The sequence below is a fragment of the Sapajus apella genome, unplaced genomic scaffold (assembly GCF_009761245.1).
Source record: "Sapajus apella isolate SASKATOON/1434 unplaced genomic scaffold, GSC_monkey_1.0 scaffold101, whole genome shotgun sequence".
NCBI classification, from domain to species: domain Eukaryota; kingdom Metazoa; phylum Chordata; class Mammalia; order Primates; family Cebidae; genus Sapajus; species Sapajus apella.
The window spans coordinates 5,531,003-5,546,208 of record NW_022437041.1 but is presented as its reverse complement, the minus strand read 5'-3'; the positions used below and the strand labels follow the sequence as shown (position 1 = coordinate 5,546,208).

Sequence of the window (15,206 nt, the reverse complement as noted above, 5' to 3'; positions counted from 1 at the left end):
ATAAAATCTCCAATTCAAGGAAGAATCCTCTCCCCCAAACTTTGTGTGTAATTGAATTGATTCTAGTGTCTAGTGTGTACAATTGCTGCATTAGTCTTATTAAGTTGAGGGGATATTAAAAGCTATTGTGCAATGGATATTAATTCATTACTTGGTACCCTTTGGAAAAACAGTTTACTTTTACGACTGTTTCTCTGCTAGGTCTCTCTATTTCTTTTCGCCAGAGATTCCAAATCCAATTAAATGTGACTAGAAGTAATTCCAAATTGTCACGTTAGCCAATTAAACATATAATAATCCAGTGTACCTAATCACTAGTATCAAAACTTTATTTATTTAAGTAGAGCTATCACTATGTACCCCTGAATGTTTGTCTTATCTTTGCCTGCAGATATGTGTAGTTTCTTGACATCATTGTAAATTGAATTAGAAATTTTCTTTTTCTAAATATAAGTTGTCTAAGGTACAGCAACTATAAACATACTCTGTTAAAAGAATTTAAATGTTTAGATTCTTCTTCAGGACAGACAAAAATTAGGACTCTAAAAATCAATGGTGAAAACAAATACCACCAACTGGAGGATTATTCAGCTCAGTAAATACATGTGTCTATATAGTAGTATTGGAAAGAAGCTGCCCACTGACATTTCAAGATAAACGACAATAATTTAAGAATAGCTAATATTTTAAGAATCCTTTTATATTTCCCAAAGCTCTTAATGATAGGGTAAAGAGAGGTAGGAGGTTTTGATGTGTAAATATGAATCGGGCAGAAACAAATTATAAAAATCATAGACTGGAGAGGGGCAAAAGTGCATTTCAAATGTTTGCATTTTGATAGAAGCACTTGGAAACATTTTCTTTTCATGACAATTTAAAAAGAAAGTTTACTTGACATGGAGGTGCCTGTTATTTAATAGAAATTCATTTAATACATTCTGAATGTAAGAAATTGATAAAAATTATAGAAATTTAATTTTCAAGGACAACACACCCTATGTTTATAGAAGTTGGGTACGCTTAGGTGACGATTTGGTCGGCACTGTGATTCCTTCTATCGTTAGCATTTGGATTTATAAATATGGTTCAACAAACATTGCTAAGAAGTATGCCAGCCATTAGTTAAACCAACGGTGGGCAAGCTTTTCCTGTAAAAGACCAGTAGTAAATATTTTAAGTTTAGTGGGCTATGTCTCTCACAAGTACTCAGTTTTGCTTTGCAGAAGCAGCTACAGACAATACCCAAACCAATTAGTGTGGCTGTGTTACAATAAGATTTTATTTACAAAAAGGCTACGGGGGTAGTTTAACTCTACGATAAGAAAATTGACAGGTTGATCAAGCCATGGTGGGCATTTATATAATTGTCAATCAATAGTTCAATGCAGTGGGCACACATTCCAGCCACAGGGCCCCTTAGATATTTCAATCTGCTATTTTCTCTTCAACGGACAGCATCATATGCACTAAAATTACTGAGCAGAGTCCAGTAACTAAACTTGACAATTTGAAACATGCAAAAATGTAAAAGATAATTCTTGATTAATTAATAGTGGCTTGAGTCAAGTCAAAACTAAATTGAAAAGAATTTTTATAAAGTTTGTTATTATAATTTTTGGGTTAGGAAAATTGTGAAAGAGAAGGAGGTAGATCACCCTAGTGGGTTTCTAAGGCTTTCCTGAATTTTTAATGCTTTTGGTAAGTTGGTTTTGCGTTTGCCATTGTAAAATTAGGATTTTTAGCATTTTTATTGATGTTTTTGAAAGTTGCTTTTTCTGTAATATTATGTTGTCACATTGCTTGCTACAGTCTTAAGTACACTTTTTCACCCGGGGGCTCAAGTCTATTTTTAAAGGAACACAGCTCCAAATTTATATTGAAACCGTGAAGAATTAAGATGCATTGAAATTTGTTACCTGTCATACCTCAGTGAAGCATAATTATTATAAGAGCAAAAGGATATTAGAATTAAATAACAAAAAATGATTTCCTAAAGCTCCATATTGGCTGAGATATATTTCATAACTATGATGTAGTTCCTTCAGTACGTGGTGTGTATTCATAGAGCTGCGTTCATGCTTGGGACACAATTTAGATTGCAGTTGCTCCAAGTTCCTTTTTCTTTCCAGTGGAAATGGCAGATGTGCTTTTACCACTCACCTTCCCTTGTCTGGTTCCCTATTGTAGCTCTGCCCCACTGCTCAGCCCTCATGAATCAGTGAAAATTAGTGAAATGATATGAAAAGTAGTGCATGGAAATTACATTATGTCATGCAATATTTGTGAGGCAAGAGCCATGGGCTTTTCATCATGCTGAATTTATAAAGGGCAAGATAATTCATTGATCAACCCATTGAGCATCTGTAACAAGTCAAGTACCATGTGAGAGCCTGGTTCCGGCAGACTCATCCCATGAATTAAATGTAAACAAAAACCTATCATTCTTTCTATTCTCTTCAGGTATCTCTCTACCATTAGAACAATATCTAGGTACTAGTCAATGTGATTCAATGTTGCTTCCAACTGTTTTCATTTCATTGTCAGGATTCTATTCATCTTCTTTTCATTAATGTACGGAATGCTGTACCTGCACTGGAGCTATAAGATCACGTTAGTCAAACCCTTTTAACTGACAATCAGTGGCTTAACATCTGCTAGTTTTGAGCCTTTCTGATGTGATAAGCACCATGTTAAGCACTTTGTGGAGCAGAGTGTAAACCTAACCCACCCGCTTCTGCACTAGATCTCATCCAATTGCGCCTACTCATGGAAACTGCTCACCAAGTCTCTCACTATTCTAGTTTTCTTTTCACTCTTTCCATTTCCCATTTTCTCCTGGAGCTTTTCTGCCAGCATACACAAACACTGTTGTCTTTTCCTTTTAAAACAAAACAAATACCCCAAAAGCTTGTCTTGCTCCACTTCCTCCATTCCAATTACCACCTGAATTCTTCTTTTCAGTATTAAAAGGCAAACCAAAAAAACCTCACACTCCTGAAAAAGCTGTGTGCATTCTCTACTTGCAATTTTTCTCTTCCTGTTGTCTCTGCGACTCATTCCAGCAGGGCTCTCATTCTCTCTCTTTTTTTTTTTTTTTTAAGACAGGGTTTCACCATGTTGGTCAGGCGGGTCTTGAACTCCCGACCTCAGGTGATCCGCCCGCCTTGGCCTCCAAAGTGCTTGGATTACAGGCGTGAGCCACCACGCCTGGCCAGGGCTCTCATTCTCACCATGTCACTGAAACTGCTTTTGTCAGTACTGCTAATAGTCTCCATATTGCCAAATGTCATGGTTCAATTTCCAAGCTTCATTTTCTATGCATTCTGAGCTGCAAGGCATACACCAGCTCACTCCCTCCTCCAGTGTACACTCTCCCACTTGGCTTCCACTGTGCCATTATTTCTGGATTTCCTCCTAACTCTCTGTTTGCTCTTTTCAGTCCACTTGCTGTTATCTTCCCATCTCCCTGGATTCCTAACTTTGGGGTGTCTCAGGATGCAATGCCTGGACCTTTTTCTTTCTTGGTGAATTCATCAGTTTCATGGTTTTAAATAGCATCTATACATTGACAAGTCTTATGTTTATATCCTGAGGCTAAACCTCTTCCTAGATCTGCAGAATCTTGTAGAAACTGCCTTTTAGATGTCTCTACTTAGACACCTAATAGGTATGAAATTTAACTTAATCATCTCAGAGACACAAGTCTTCCTTACTTCATCTCGCCAACATTTAATAGTCTCCATCTGTCTAATTTCTCAGACAAAAACCTTGGTATCACCATCAGCTCCTCTCTCTCACATTCCCTATCCAATGCCAGATAAAATCCTGGTCAGGCTCTCTTTAATCTACATCAGAATCTTGCCACTTCTCACCACCTCCAGCATTATCATCTGGTCCATAATCACTCATCTGGATGATTGCAATGGTCTCCAAACAAGGCTCCCTGCTTCTCCAGCCGTTTATTCTCAGCACAACAGAGTGGTCCCATTAAAATTAGGGTGCTAGAGCAGGTCCCTCCTGTGCTTAAAACTGCAAAGCCAAGTCTTTCTCAGAGTAAAAAACTAACCTCTTCATAATGGCATTTGAGTCCTATATCACCTGGTCACAAGCTGCTTCTCTGACCTGGCTTTCACTGCCTTCTCCTTAGCTCACTCTGCTCCAGACAGAGTCCATCCTGCTGTTCCTCACAAAGAATGGCCATACTGTTGCTTCTGGGGTTTTACCCATGACAGTCCTTCTTCTGAAATGCTCTTTCCTTAGATGTTCTTATGATTCCCTTGCTCACCTCCTTCGGTCTTTGTAGGTGTCATTTCTACAGTGAGAACTACCCTGAGCAGATTCTGACACTATCCATACCCTCGCTTGTTGTACGTTTTTCCATAGTACTTATCACCATTCAATATAAGGTTTATTTTATTTGTATTAGTTTCTTCTTCTTCTTTTTTTTTTTTTTTTTTTGAGACGGAGTCTGACTCTGTTGCCCTGGCTGGAGTCCCGTGGCACAATCTCGACTCACTGCAGCCTCCATCTCTTGGCAGTCCACAGGTTCAAGCGATTCTCCTGCCTCAGCCTCCTGAGTAGCTGAGATTACAGGTGCCCGCCACCACGCCTAGTTTTTTGTGCTTTAGTAGAGACAGGGTTTCACCATGTTGGCCAGGCTGGTCTCGAACTCCTGACGTGGAATGACCCACCTCTGCCTCCCAAAGTGCTGAAATTACAGGCTTGAGCTGCCGAGCCCTGCTATTTGTATTAGTTTTGGTGGTGTTTATTGCTGTCTTCTCCTACTGCAGGAGTCAGCAGATCATGGTCTGTGGGTCCCTTCTGGTCTGCTACCTGTGTTTATAAATGACGTGTTAATTGGACACAGCAATGCTCATTCATTGGTGCACTGCTTACACATTGTCTATGACTGCTTTCATGCAACAAAGGCAGAGTTGAGCAGTTGCAAAAGAAACTCTATGTCTCACCTCACAAAGTGAACGATATTTATTATCTGGTTCTTTGCTGGAATGTAGGGTCCCCAGGGGCAGAGATTTTTGTCTGCTTTATTTACTGCTTTGTCCCTTGTGCCTAGAACAGTGCTTGGGGTGGTAGCCACACAATAAATATTTGTTGAACAAACAGCTACACATTATCTTATTTATTTACATAAACTAAAAAATTAAATTCTGTGCTACAAAGAGCCTGAGACTAACAGAATTACATAGCTTACTAGGATTCTAACAGAAGCAGCCTGGCCTTAGAGCTGTCTCACAGTCCATGTTTAAGAGAACGCTTTTGCAGTGAAAGCGGCATGGTGATGGAGCGACAGAATGGGCTTTGTCAGTCTCATTTGTCCGATATGGAATCCAATGCAAAAATTAGCTCATGTGAAAGCTTAATGAATGCTAATGGATGCTGATGTATTTACGGCATAAATTGAAGAGGAAAGGTATTGCGAAGCACATTGGCCTAATGTGTTGATCTAAAATTATTTTTAACGTGATGCTTTCAGTCATATGTTAGCAATGATATATTCCCTGCAAGGAAATCTTCACATTTTATTTACTTAATACATCTGTTAAGTACAAAAGGGCCAGAATCTGGTTTTTAAATATATACCCATATAAAATAAAAGGTTTTTATATTATGAACTCAGCTAACCGTGAATCAAGTTTTGTTCCTATAAAATGGCAAATACATAATAAAATAATGTGACATAGTATTATTAATCAAATAGGTAACAGTTTTATTTTCTGGTTTTATTTATTTATTTGTAATTACTATCACAAAAGGATTATGAGAACAAGCGCATTTATGTTAGGTGACAAATGAATATTTCTAAATGGACTGTGCAATTCTAAGAGTAGGAGAATATATTATTGATATTTCTTAAGGCCTATGTTCAGATTCAAAATTTATAACATTTCTACTCAGTGTGGCCACATGGTGGTGTAAAACAATAAGATATGGGTAAACAACAAAAAAAAATCACAGCTCACAATCAGCTGTGTGGTCTCATTGGGCTGACTGGCTGAGACCTTGAAAAGTCATTCCGTTCATCACCTTGCCTTTAGGCAGGATCACACTTAAACCTTTCAAATGAGACTGATGAGAATCTATTCTGTTTTAAAGACCTCCACAGAAGGACACTGCTCTGCTTTCCTCACTGATTCCAGAGTTTCACAGTCATAAATAGCATCTTCTGCAGTTTTAGTCGGCTGGCTTTAGTTTTCTCTCCAGTGTTAATGCTACCCCACTACACTGTATTCTCTGAACAGAAGTTCTAAATATCCTCATGATAATTTATTAATCTTCTTTGTCTTATGTTAATTAATTAACCCCAGTTGCTTCCGTCTTTCTCCAGTGTCCTCTTTTTTTGCCATGAGTCAGTTTTGTGGTTGCCTTTGCAATTTATTTAGGTCTCTCCTTGTCTTCCTTCTACAGCTGGAAATTGATCTCTCTCAGGAGTCTAAGGATAATCTGTGATCTTTATATGCATCTATTTCATTTATGTAATTGGTATAGGTACTTCTGAGAGGTGTGTGTATGGGATCGTTTTAACTACAGACTTCTTTTGTATTATCAATGTACTTAGGAGGTTGTTTCCTTTCTCTTAGACTTAAAAAAGTTCAAGAACATATGTATATACGCTGTTAATTTTAGATAAATTAATATTGATGCAAATGTATTTTTCTTTTGAATATAAGTACACACTAATATTAAAGACGATATTGTTATGGGGAGAAGTTCTGAACTAAAAATTCATTCAAGTGAACAGACACACACACACACACACACACACACACACACACACGAAGCATCTTTACGTAGGCTCACATATTTTCCACACAGCAGCCAGTCACAATGTTCTTCCAAAAAATGTAAAGGTAAATTACCTCAAAACTCAAGCCTCCATGGTAGCCTAAAATTCTTAACAGGCTGGTTTTTCTCTTCAGCACATTTTCCATAACCCTTCAGTCAAGCACGCCCCCCACTCTGCCCCCACCCTGCTATTCCTAAACCAGAATCTTATCCTTTTTCTAAATAAGCTTCACATTTTGTCATTACCTATGTCTACTTGCTTATTGCCTTCTTTCTCTAGTCCTGTGCTGTCCAATATGGGAACAACTAGACATCTGTGGCTATTTATATTTAAATGAATTAAAATTACAATTTAAATTTAGTTTCTTGGGTACACAGGCACATATCAGGTGCTCGGTGGCCCCATGCAGCTGGTGGATACCATCCTCGATGACACAGAATGTCTCCATCATCTCTGGAAGTTCCTTTGGCAGTGCTGATCTAGACTGTAAGCCACAGGAGCCCACCATTACAGTGCCTCCTCCAACCCCTGGTAATAGTTGTTGCTCAGTACATTTTTAATAAATACTTTGTCTATTTAAATAATCAGTAATTCATATCTGCGTGTGTTTGGGCTTTCCCTTGGTTATCCATCTTCCTTCCCCCTTCCTGTATGGCCCTAGTCACTTGACATTCATTCGCAAGGAGACTCAGCTTCGGGAATGCTCTGGGCTCAGGTGTTTCTATAGTTGGTGGTCACTGAAGAAGTTTTTCTGTCTCTGGATTTTTGTAACAAGTCTACTTCTCTGCCTAATTGGCTGATTTTAGTATCTGGAAATTTTTCCTGAGATGGAGTCTCTACCTATTGCAGCCCAAATCTAGTTATAGGTTCCTGCCTTGATTACAATTTCAGATTCTGATGATTACTGGGGTTCTAGCCATGCTTACCCCTGCAAGACTGTCAAGTAATTGATGGGAATTTTTCTCGAGGTTTCTGCCTGCCTGCTGGTCTGAAATTCCAAATATTGCCTGTTTCTAGATTCTCAACTATGACTATGTGTAACAGCAGCTGATGTTTACTGAGAGCTTACCATGTACATGGCAAGTGCTTTTACGTCTCATTTAATTCCTAAAACCAAGCTATAACTTGAAGAAGCTGAGGTTTAAGGAAGTTAGCGTTCTAAAAAGTAGAGGGCAGAGAAAGGATTCCACTAGATATATTGGGCACCTGATGCTAATTTCATGTTCAGCTATTGACTGTTGGTGTACTCTCTAAAAACTATATTCACTGCAGTTGATTGAGCTGTGTGTAATGCTATTTCCTGGCGATGCCTGGTCCTCTACCCCTATCCCCCATTCATGCTTGTCCCACTGGCAGACATGTCCCATTCTTAGTTCTGGCTTATTTATATGACATGGTCAATTTTTTTCTTTTCTGGGTGTGTCAAGAGAAGTGTTATTATGTCTATAGAAAATATATGCCTAATTGAAGAGGAGTAGAGAAATAGAACTTATTTTAGATCTTTTTAGGAATTTTGTTTTATTTTTTATTGCTTTTTTTCCTGTGTGGAGCCTGAAAATCAGCAAATGTTTCTTGTTTCGTAATAATAGGCAAGATTTGGATTCATGGCAACATGCAAAAGTATGAAGACATGATGCTGATCTCTACGAGCTTCCAATTGGACTATCAATGTGACATCCACATTTGGCATATTTGACATGCCAAAATATCAGGCATTTTATGTCCACAAAGAACCATGCAAACGTTAACTACATCATGTTAACTAAGAAGTACAGATCATAAGTGCTATAGAATTTTAAAGAGGAAAATGATTACCTTGCACTGTAATGGAATTCAGTGTTGAGACCTAAAGAATGGCTCACATTATTTTTAAGTATTAATGAGGAAAAAAATAGCATATTTTTTTATTTGCTTGAGGGGCAGAGACATATCACATACCAGGGAATTGAAAGCAGAAGGTATTAATGCAGAATCTCAGGAGAAGCTGAGGGTTTGTGTAGAGGAGGAGAGACAGAAAGAGCTAGAAAATTATGTTGGGGAAAGATTATGATAAACCTTACATTTCAGGCAGATGAATGTAAATGTTATTCTATAGATGCAAGAATTTTTGTAGGGAGATAGCATGGGAAATTCTGATTTAAAAATCTCAGCCACCGCTAGTCTGGATTTAATAACGGGAAGGAGGTCTTACCCAGCCACCACCTGTCAGGCTTGTGTTTATAGGGATAATGACACGCTCTTGTTACACTGGGAACAATCCAGGGTTATTTCTATTTTGCTTTTTAGGCAGGGGTTTATAAGTGGTGTCCTTAATATCTGGACCCAATTGGATCTCTGGGATGAATAAGATTGCCCTACCACGTACATCGCTGAGCTCTCAGTCACTACTGATTAGCTACTGTTACAAGCGGTAATAGTAGCAGTGTTGTTGTGTCCTGATAGGGCCATATGGATATAGGACATGATCTGAATACCTGTGAGCACTGGACTTGTATTTGCATGTTTCATGAATTTCTCTGTTCCACAAAGATGAGGATACCAACACGAGTAAGCCATGTTTATCATTAAGGTCTAATGAGGAAGGAAATATAATTATATCACAATGAGTAAAGTGGATACATCAATATATGCACTAATGCAGCTGAGAGGCTGGTGGTATGCAGGGAGGGGGACTGGGTCAGCTCAAAATGCTGAGTAGGAGTTAGCTAAGCAAAGGGAGGCTAAGCCCGAGAAGGGCATTCTTGGCTTAGCATACAGCTTGAACGCAGGTGCAGAGGTTAGAAGTAGGAGGAAGAGCAGGAAACTCCAATCTTGCTGCATTTTGAGCAGGGAGGGAAGGGAGGGGAAAGGCGTGAAGAAGGCTGGATCTTATTCTGTGGATAATGGGGAGCTGTTGTCTGCTTTTAAACAGAAAGTGGCAAAAGTGGCATGAGCAGTTCTGTGGTTTCGAGAGAGAACCGTAATAACTCTTTAGAAGATGTATTTGAATGAGAACACTGGAGGCCCGGCGGGGAGGGAGGTTTTGCAGGCATTCTGGGGGACTGCAGACAAGTCTAAACTAAGGCAGTGACTATAAGAAAATGGGAAATTGAGATAATGGCACCATTTTTAAGGACAAAGTCACATAACAAGGAATGTGAGGACAAGGCATTTATGAACTTCAATACAGCATATTCCAGTCTCTGTGTGATTTACTCTCAGACTAGGGTTGGCTTTCATAGAGGAAGAGGCATTGAAGAAGTTATTGTTCCTCTTAATAGTCCTATTAATCTTGTGAGGAAAGGAAAACTTAAAACGGACTTCTTTCCTTTTCCAGATGAATGAACTAATATCTGATGCTCAAGGAAACCATAAATGATAAAATGATAATGGGCTTGGCCTGAAGCCAACTGCGTAACTCTTTGGTGGAGACTGACTGGTAATCACAGGCCTGCAGTCAAACTAAATAATCCGTTGCCCCGAGTGTCTGGAGTGTTGATGGCACCCGGCAATCCTTCGAGAAGCTTCCTTAGCACTCATTCTTCAAGAGCTCCTCCTGGAGCATCCCCACAGGGAATTTTCCTGCCAGGGACCTGTCTCCTGCCCCACCACATCCTGGGGGTCATTCTCCCATTATGGAGAGTCAAGCATCCATTCTTGGAACATTTGTCTACCAGCAGAGGGAACCTCACCTGCTGGTATGAATGGAAATCGGGAATGTAAGGTTCTCCAATCTTGAACATGATTCTGAAACTTTATTTAACCTTTTTGCGGGATCAGAGAAAGGGGAATAATTAGGAAGAACCGAAAAATGTCATATTAGATCATTCTGAAAGGGGACAAAAGCTAGAGGAGAGTCTGGCTGTACAAAAATAGGCAATCCTGAATTTAACTTCGCTTTCAGTTATTCACAGCAGCAGTTTCTGGAGCCAATATAAAATGTAAAGCAGTTGGAAATAAGAGTACTTAGTGCAGAAAATAAACCCATTCACAGCAGAGAAACAGCTTACAGAGAAAGTAGCCAGAACTAACTGTCTTGTTACTCTCTAGAAGTAAAGAAATCAAAGCACAATCTTAAGGCTTGTAGCAAGTCAGGGGGTGTGCTTTGTACTCCATCTCCTGATCTCTGCTTGGGTAGGAAAAAAAATCCCTCAGAATTATAGCGATTATACGGCATGATAAAATATCTTGATTATTTAGCAAATAGTGCAACTCAGCCACGGTCATAAACTCAGCTGCCTATTTCTCAAGAGCCTGAGACCTACAGGCAAAGAGGAAGAGAGTGAGGAAAACAGTGATTAGCCAACATAGGCAACCCAGATACGGTAAACTAATTCTCTTGGAGTCCATTTTCCAACAGAACCAGAGTATCTTATATACTGTGGTGATATTGACAAGGCAGCCTACAAACATCTTAAATCAAAGTTTACTCAAATGACACACATCGATCAGTTACGCAATTTTTTGCCAATGAAATAAAACTAAATAAAAGGGTAAAGTGACTTAAAACGTCTGAATTTTTTAACTGAGTAGAATCAGGGTTCCTTTTCAGTGTTGCTCAACTGCAGTCACTCTTGGAAATTTTAGGTAGCTACACTGTGTATTGTGTGGGATTGTGCATTGCAGGAAGCTTAGTATCTCTAGCCACCCCCTCTACATGCCAATCATGCTTGCCAGTTACTTTAGCCCCCCAAACACCCTCACTCACTTTCCAAGAGATGGGGAGGAGCTGAGAACCACTCAGAGATGTTCATGGAGAGTCTGATGGTTAATATTTTGAAATTGAGTTTGACTTTACACTTCTTTTTTGAGATGGAGTGTCACTCTTGTTGCCCAGGCTAGAGTGCAATGGCGTGATCTTGGCTCACTGTAACCTCCGCCTCCTGGATTCAAGCGATTCTCTTGCCTCAGCTTCCTGAGTAGCTGGGATTACAGGTGCCTGCTACCACGCCCAGCTAATGTTTGTATTTTTAGTAGAGATAGGGCTTTGCCATGTTGGCCAGGCTGGTCTTGAACTCCTGACCTCAGGTGACCTGCCCGCCTTGTCCTCCCAAAGTGCTGGGATTACAGGCACGAGCCACCACGCCCAGCCCACTCTGTAACGCTTCTTAGTTGGATTATATTGGCATTGTTCTTATCAGTGTTGAGCAGGATAATTTTTTTGACTCTCAAATGAAACAGAAAAAGACAAACCAGAAGAAAACTGTTTGACATTGGAAGAGTATGTGTATCTTATTAAAGGTTTCCAGAGGTGGAATAATCTAAGCACTCAATAGAGGAAAAGAAAGGAAAAAGCATTGTTTGCATGGTCCTATATGATGACAGGTCTCCTACTTTTTTAGGACATGGTTGATCTTGGACAAATCACTTAATCCAAGTCTTTGTCCTAATATTCTAGTGGCCATATCTAGAATAATACCTATATCTGGAGGGGGAAGTGTGCATAACTAATAAATCTATAAAACAGTTTGAAGTCTATGAAATGATCTGTACATTTTAGGTTGATGGCATTGTGATTAATATTACCGTTGCCAACCTGAGAGCAAATGTGAAGAGGGTTAGGGTCAGTTGAGTCAGGTGTTCCCAACTCAGGCAAGATTGGTTCCTATAGGAAAGGATAGGAGTAGTGTGAAGGATGGTCATAATGAGTTGGATGCATAGCGGGAGAGAGGTAGCTCATGCCTAGGGAACATTTGTATGCTAACATAATCAAAATTATTGGCCGAGCGCGGTGGCTCAAGCCTGTAATCCCAGCACTTTGGGAGGTCGAGGTGGGTGGATCACGTGGTCAAGAGATCGAGACCATCCTGGTCAACACGGTGAAACCCGATCTCTACTAAAAATACAAAAATTAGCTGGGTGTGGTGGTGCGTGCCTGTAATCCCAGCTACTCGAGAGGCTGAGGCAGGAGAATTGCCTGAACCCAGGAGGCTGCGGTGAGCCGAGATCGCGCCATTGCACTCCAGCCTGGGTAACAAGAGCGAAACTCCATCTCAAAAAAAAAAAAAAAAAGAAAAAAGAAAAAATTATTACACAGGACATGTGTGATCCAAAGAGAGTGGATCTTTAAACAGTTTCATATGTAGCATTCCTAATTTAATCCAAGTGGGAGAGACGCACCACTACCACCGTGACTACCAAAACCTCTTTGTGGAAAATCCCACAAAGATACAACAAAGTGTCGCTTCTCCAAGTGTTACCAGCTCACTGGTGGAGGACTGGTGCACTCTTCCAAGACAGTGGAGAGCTGTAAAATAACATATAAACATGTGCTAATTTTATGAACTATATATAGTCAGAGCAGACATTAGGCAGAATTACGATGTTCTTAGACTTGCTTCCAGCACTTTTCTAGACCCCTTTGAATTGTCCATGTCTCTGCTCTGGGATCTTCTTTCTTTCCAATGTGCTCTGCTTGTATTCTGGCCATCCCAAATGTTCCACTGTGAAACCCACGCAGGCCTGGCCCCTCAGGACAGCATCATAGGATCCAACCTTTGCCTCTCTCAAAATAACCACCCAAGCGTATGCATTCTGTATGTAATTTTTTCAAGTAAACAGTACATCTAGAGATAAATAGGTAATTTCAGAAGCCTCAAAAAATGTTCTGGCTCACAAATCTTTCCTTGAACGACTGAAACTGCCATAAAATGATAGTTGCTTCTTTAGATTGAGATGTTAAATGGTATTGCACATTTGTACTTTATTGGAAGGTGAAGGCATTATTTCTCATTTGAGTAAATTATTTTTCACCAGAATAACAGAGAGACAATATGGCACAGAGTTTGAAAACTCTGACTTGGGAGTGAGACAGCCTTTGTTTGAATCTCAGTCCTGTCATCTGCTGGCTGTGTAACTTTGGACAAGTTACTTAACCTACCTGTGCCTCGGTTTCTCATAGTACAATGTGGATAATAATAGTTGCCAACCTCATAAGGTTGTGAGGAGGAGTAAATACCCTGTTATGTGTAATGCGTATTAGCCGTGCCTGATACTTGGGAGGCACTCAGTAAGCGGTAGCTTGCCAGTTCATATTCTGCCAGGTCTTAACACAAATAGTGTGGAAAATAAAATACAAATTGCTTTGTTGAAAAGTTTGTACCCAAATGGGCTTATTTAGACTGCTTTGAAAATGTATTGATTATCTCATTGTTATTAACTTTTTTTCTTGTACTTGCAAAACTTTTAGAAGCTTGGAACTAATATAGGTAGTGTATGTAGCTTTGTGAGTCCACAGTGAGAATGTCATTTCTTTGGTGCAGACCTCTTTAACTCTTATTACACTTAAATATTTTTATTTTCTACCCTGTCTTAATACTTTGCATATGTCATCTCTTAGAGTCCATTAACTCTCCATTTTAAATGAGCTATTGGTATTCTTTAAAGGCATCTTCAGTAGAATGTAATTTTCTGAAGGTCAGGGATCATGTCTCACTTACTATGAATTCACCAGAGGCTTGCACAGTGCAGGCACATGCCATGTGATTATTAAATGAATGAATAATTGTAAGCTCCACAAGGGCAGGGATTTTTGAAGTTTCGCTCATTGCCATCTGTATCACCAAGTACCTAGAATGGCGATTGGGACATAGTAAGTGAATAAATATTTGCTAAGTGATTTTCTTAAATGAAGGGAGGCACAGATGTGCTGCTGAAGTTAAAATGGGATTCTATGTATTAAACCACAATTCTTACTGATTACATTAAACATTTGGAGATATATTCTTCCAGGAAAAATTTCCACTGGGGAAACTAACTATAATACATAAGCTAGTACATTTATTTGCTACTTTGGAAATATTTCTCTGAGGTAGAGGAGGATAGCGATCCTCAGTATTCATAAGCTATATTATCCTGTCTCTAGCCATAGGTACCACTTCATTCATTCAACCAAACGCTACGGACCTCTTGCTTCATGAAGGGCAGTGTAGCCGATGATGGGTCACATGAGACAGGACGGATATGAAAAGATGCTGATTGCAGAATTTATGTCTGAGTACCTGGAATAAAGTGTTATGCTCTTACCAGCTGTGAATTAAGTGTGATGGTCTTAACTAGTCCACTTCTAAGAGAAACTGCCTTGCTCATGCCTCTCATGAAGGAGCAGGTCTAGGTGATCTCATTCCCCTTTTCTATTTGGACCAGGGTGGCAGTCAAGTTTTAGAGACCAATGAAATCATCTAGTCCAAAAATCTTGGTCCAAATATGCATGACTAGCAATAAAAAGTATGAACTAAGACATTTAAAGGAAAATCAGTGAGCAGCAGGGGGAGAAGGGCAGAGAAGAACAAAGCCACCTCCATTCTCTGTTCATCACTGTGATGCCCACATTCTTGATCCCATGCTGGGGGTGACCGACCAGATGCCTACGTTATCCCAAGATAATCCTAGTCCATCTTTGTTGGCCTAGGTAATGAGGCCC

General features: G+C 39.6%; 1 protein-coding gene across 2 annotated transcripts in view; it reads right to left on the bottom strand.

Annotated features, from left to right (window-relative positions):
- The window catches only part of SPATA16 (spermatogenesis associated 16), a 237,335-nt gene that overhangs the window by 86,213 nt on the left and 135,916 nt on the right, over positions 1 to 15,206 (bottom strand). The gene's annotated exons all lie outside the window — the stretch shown is intronic.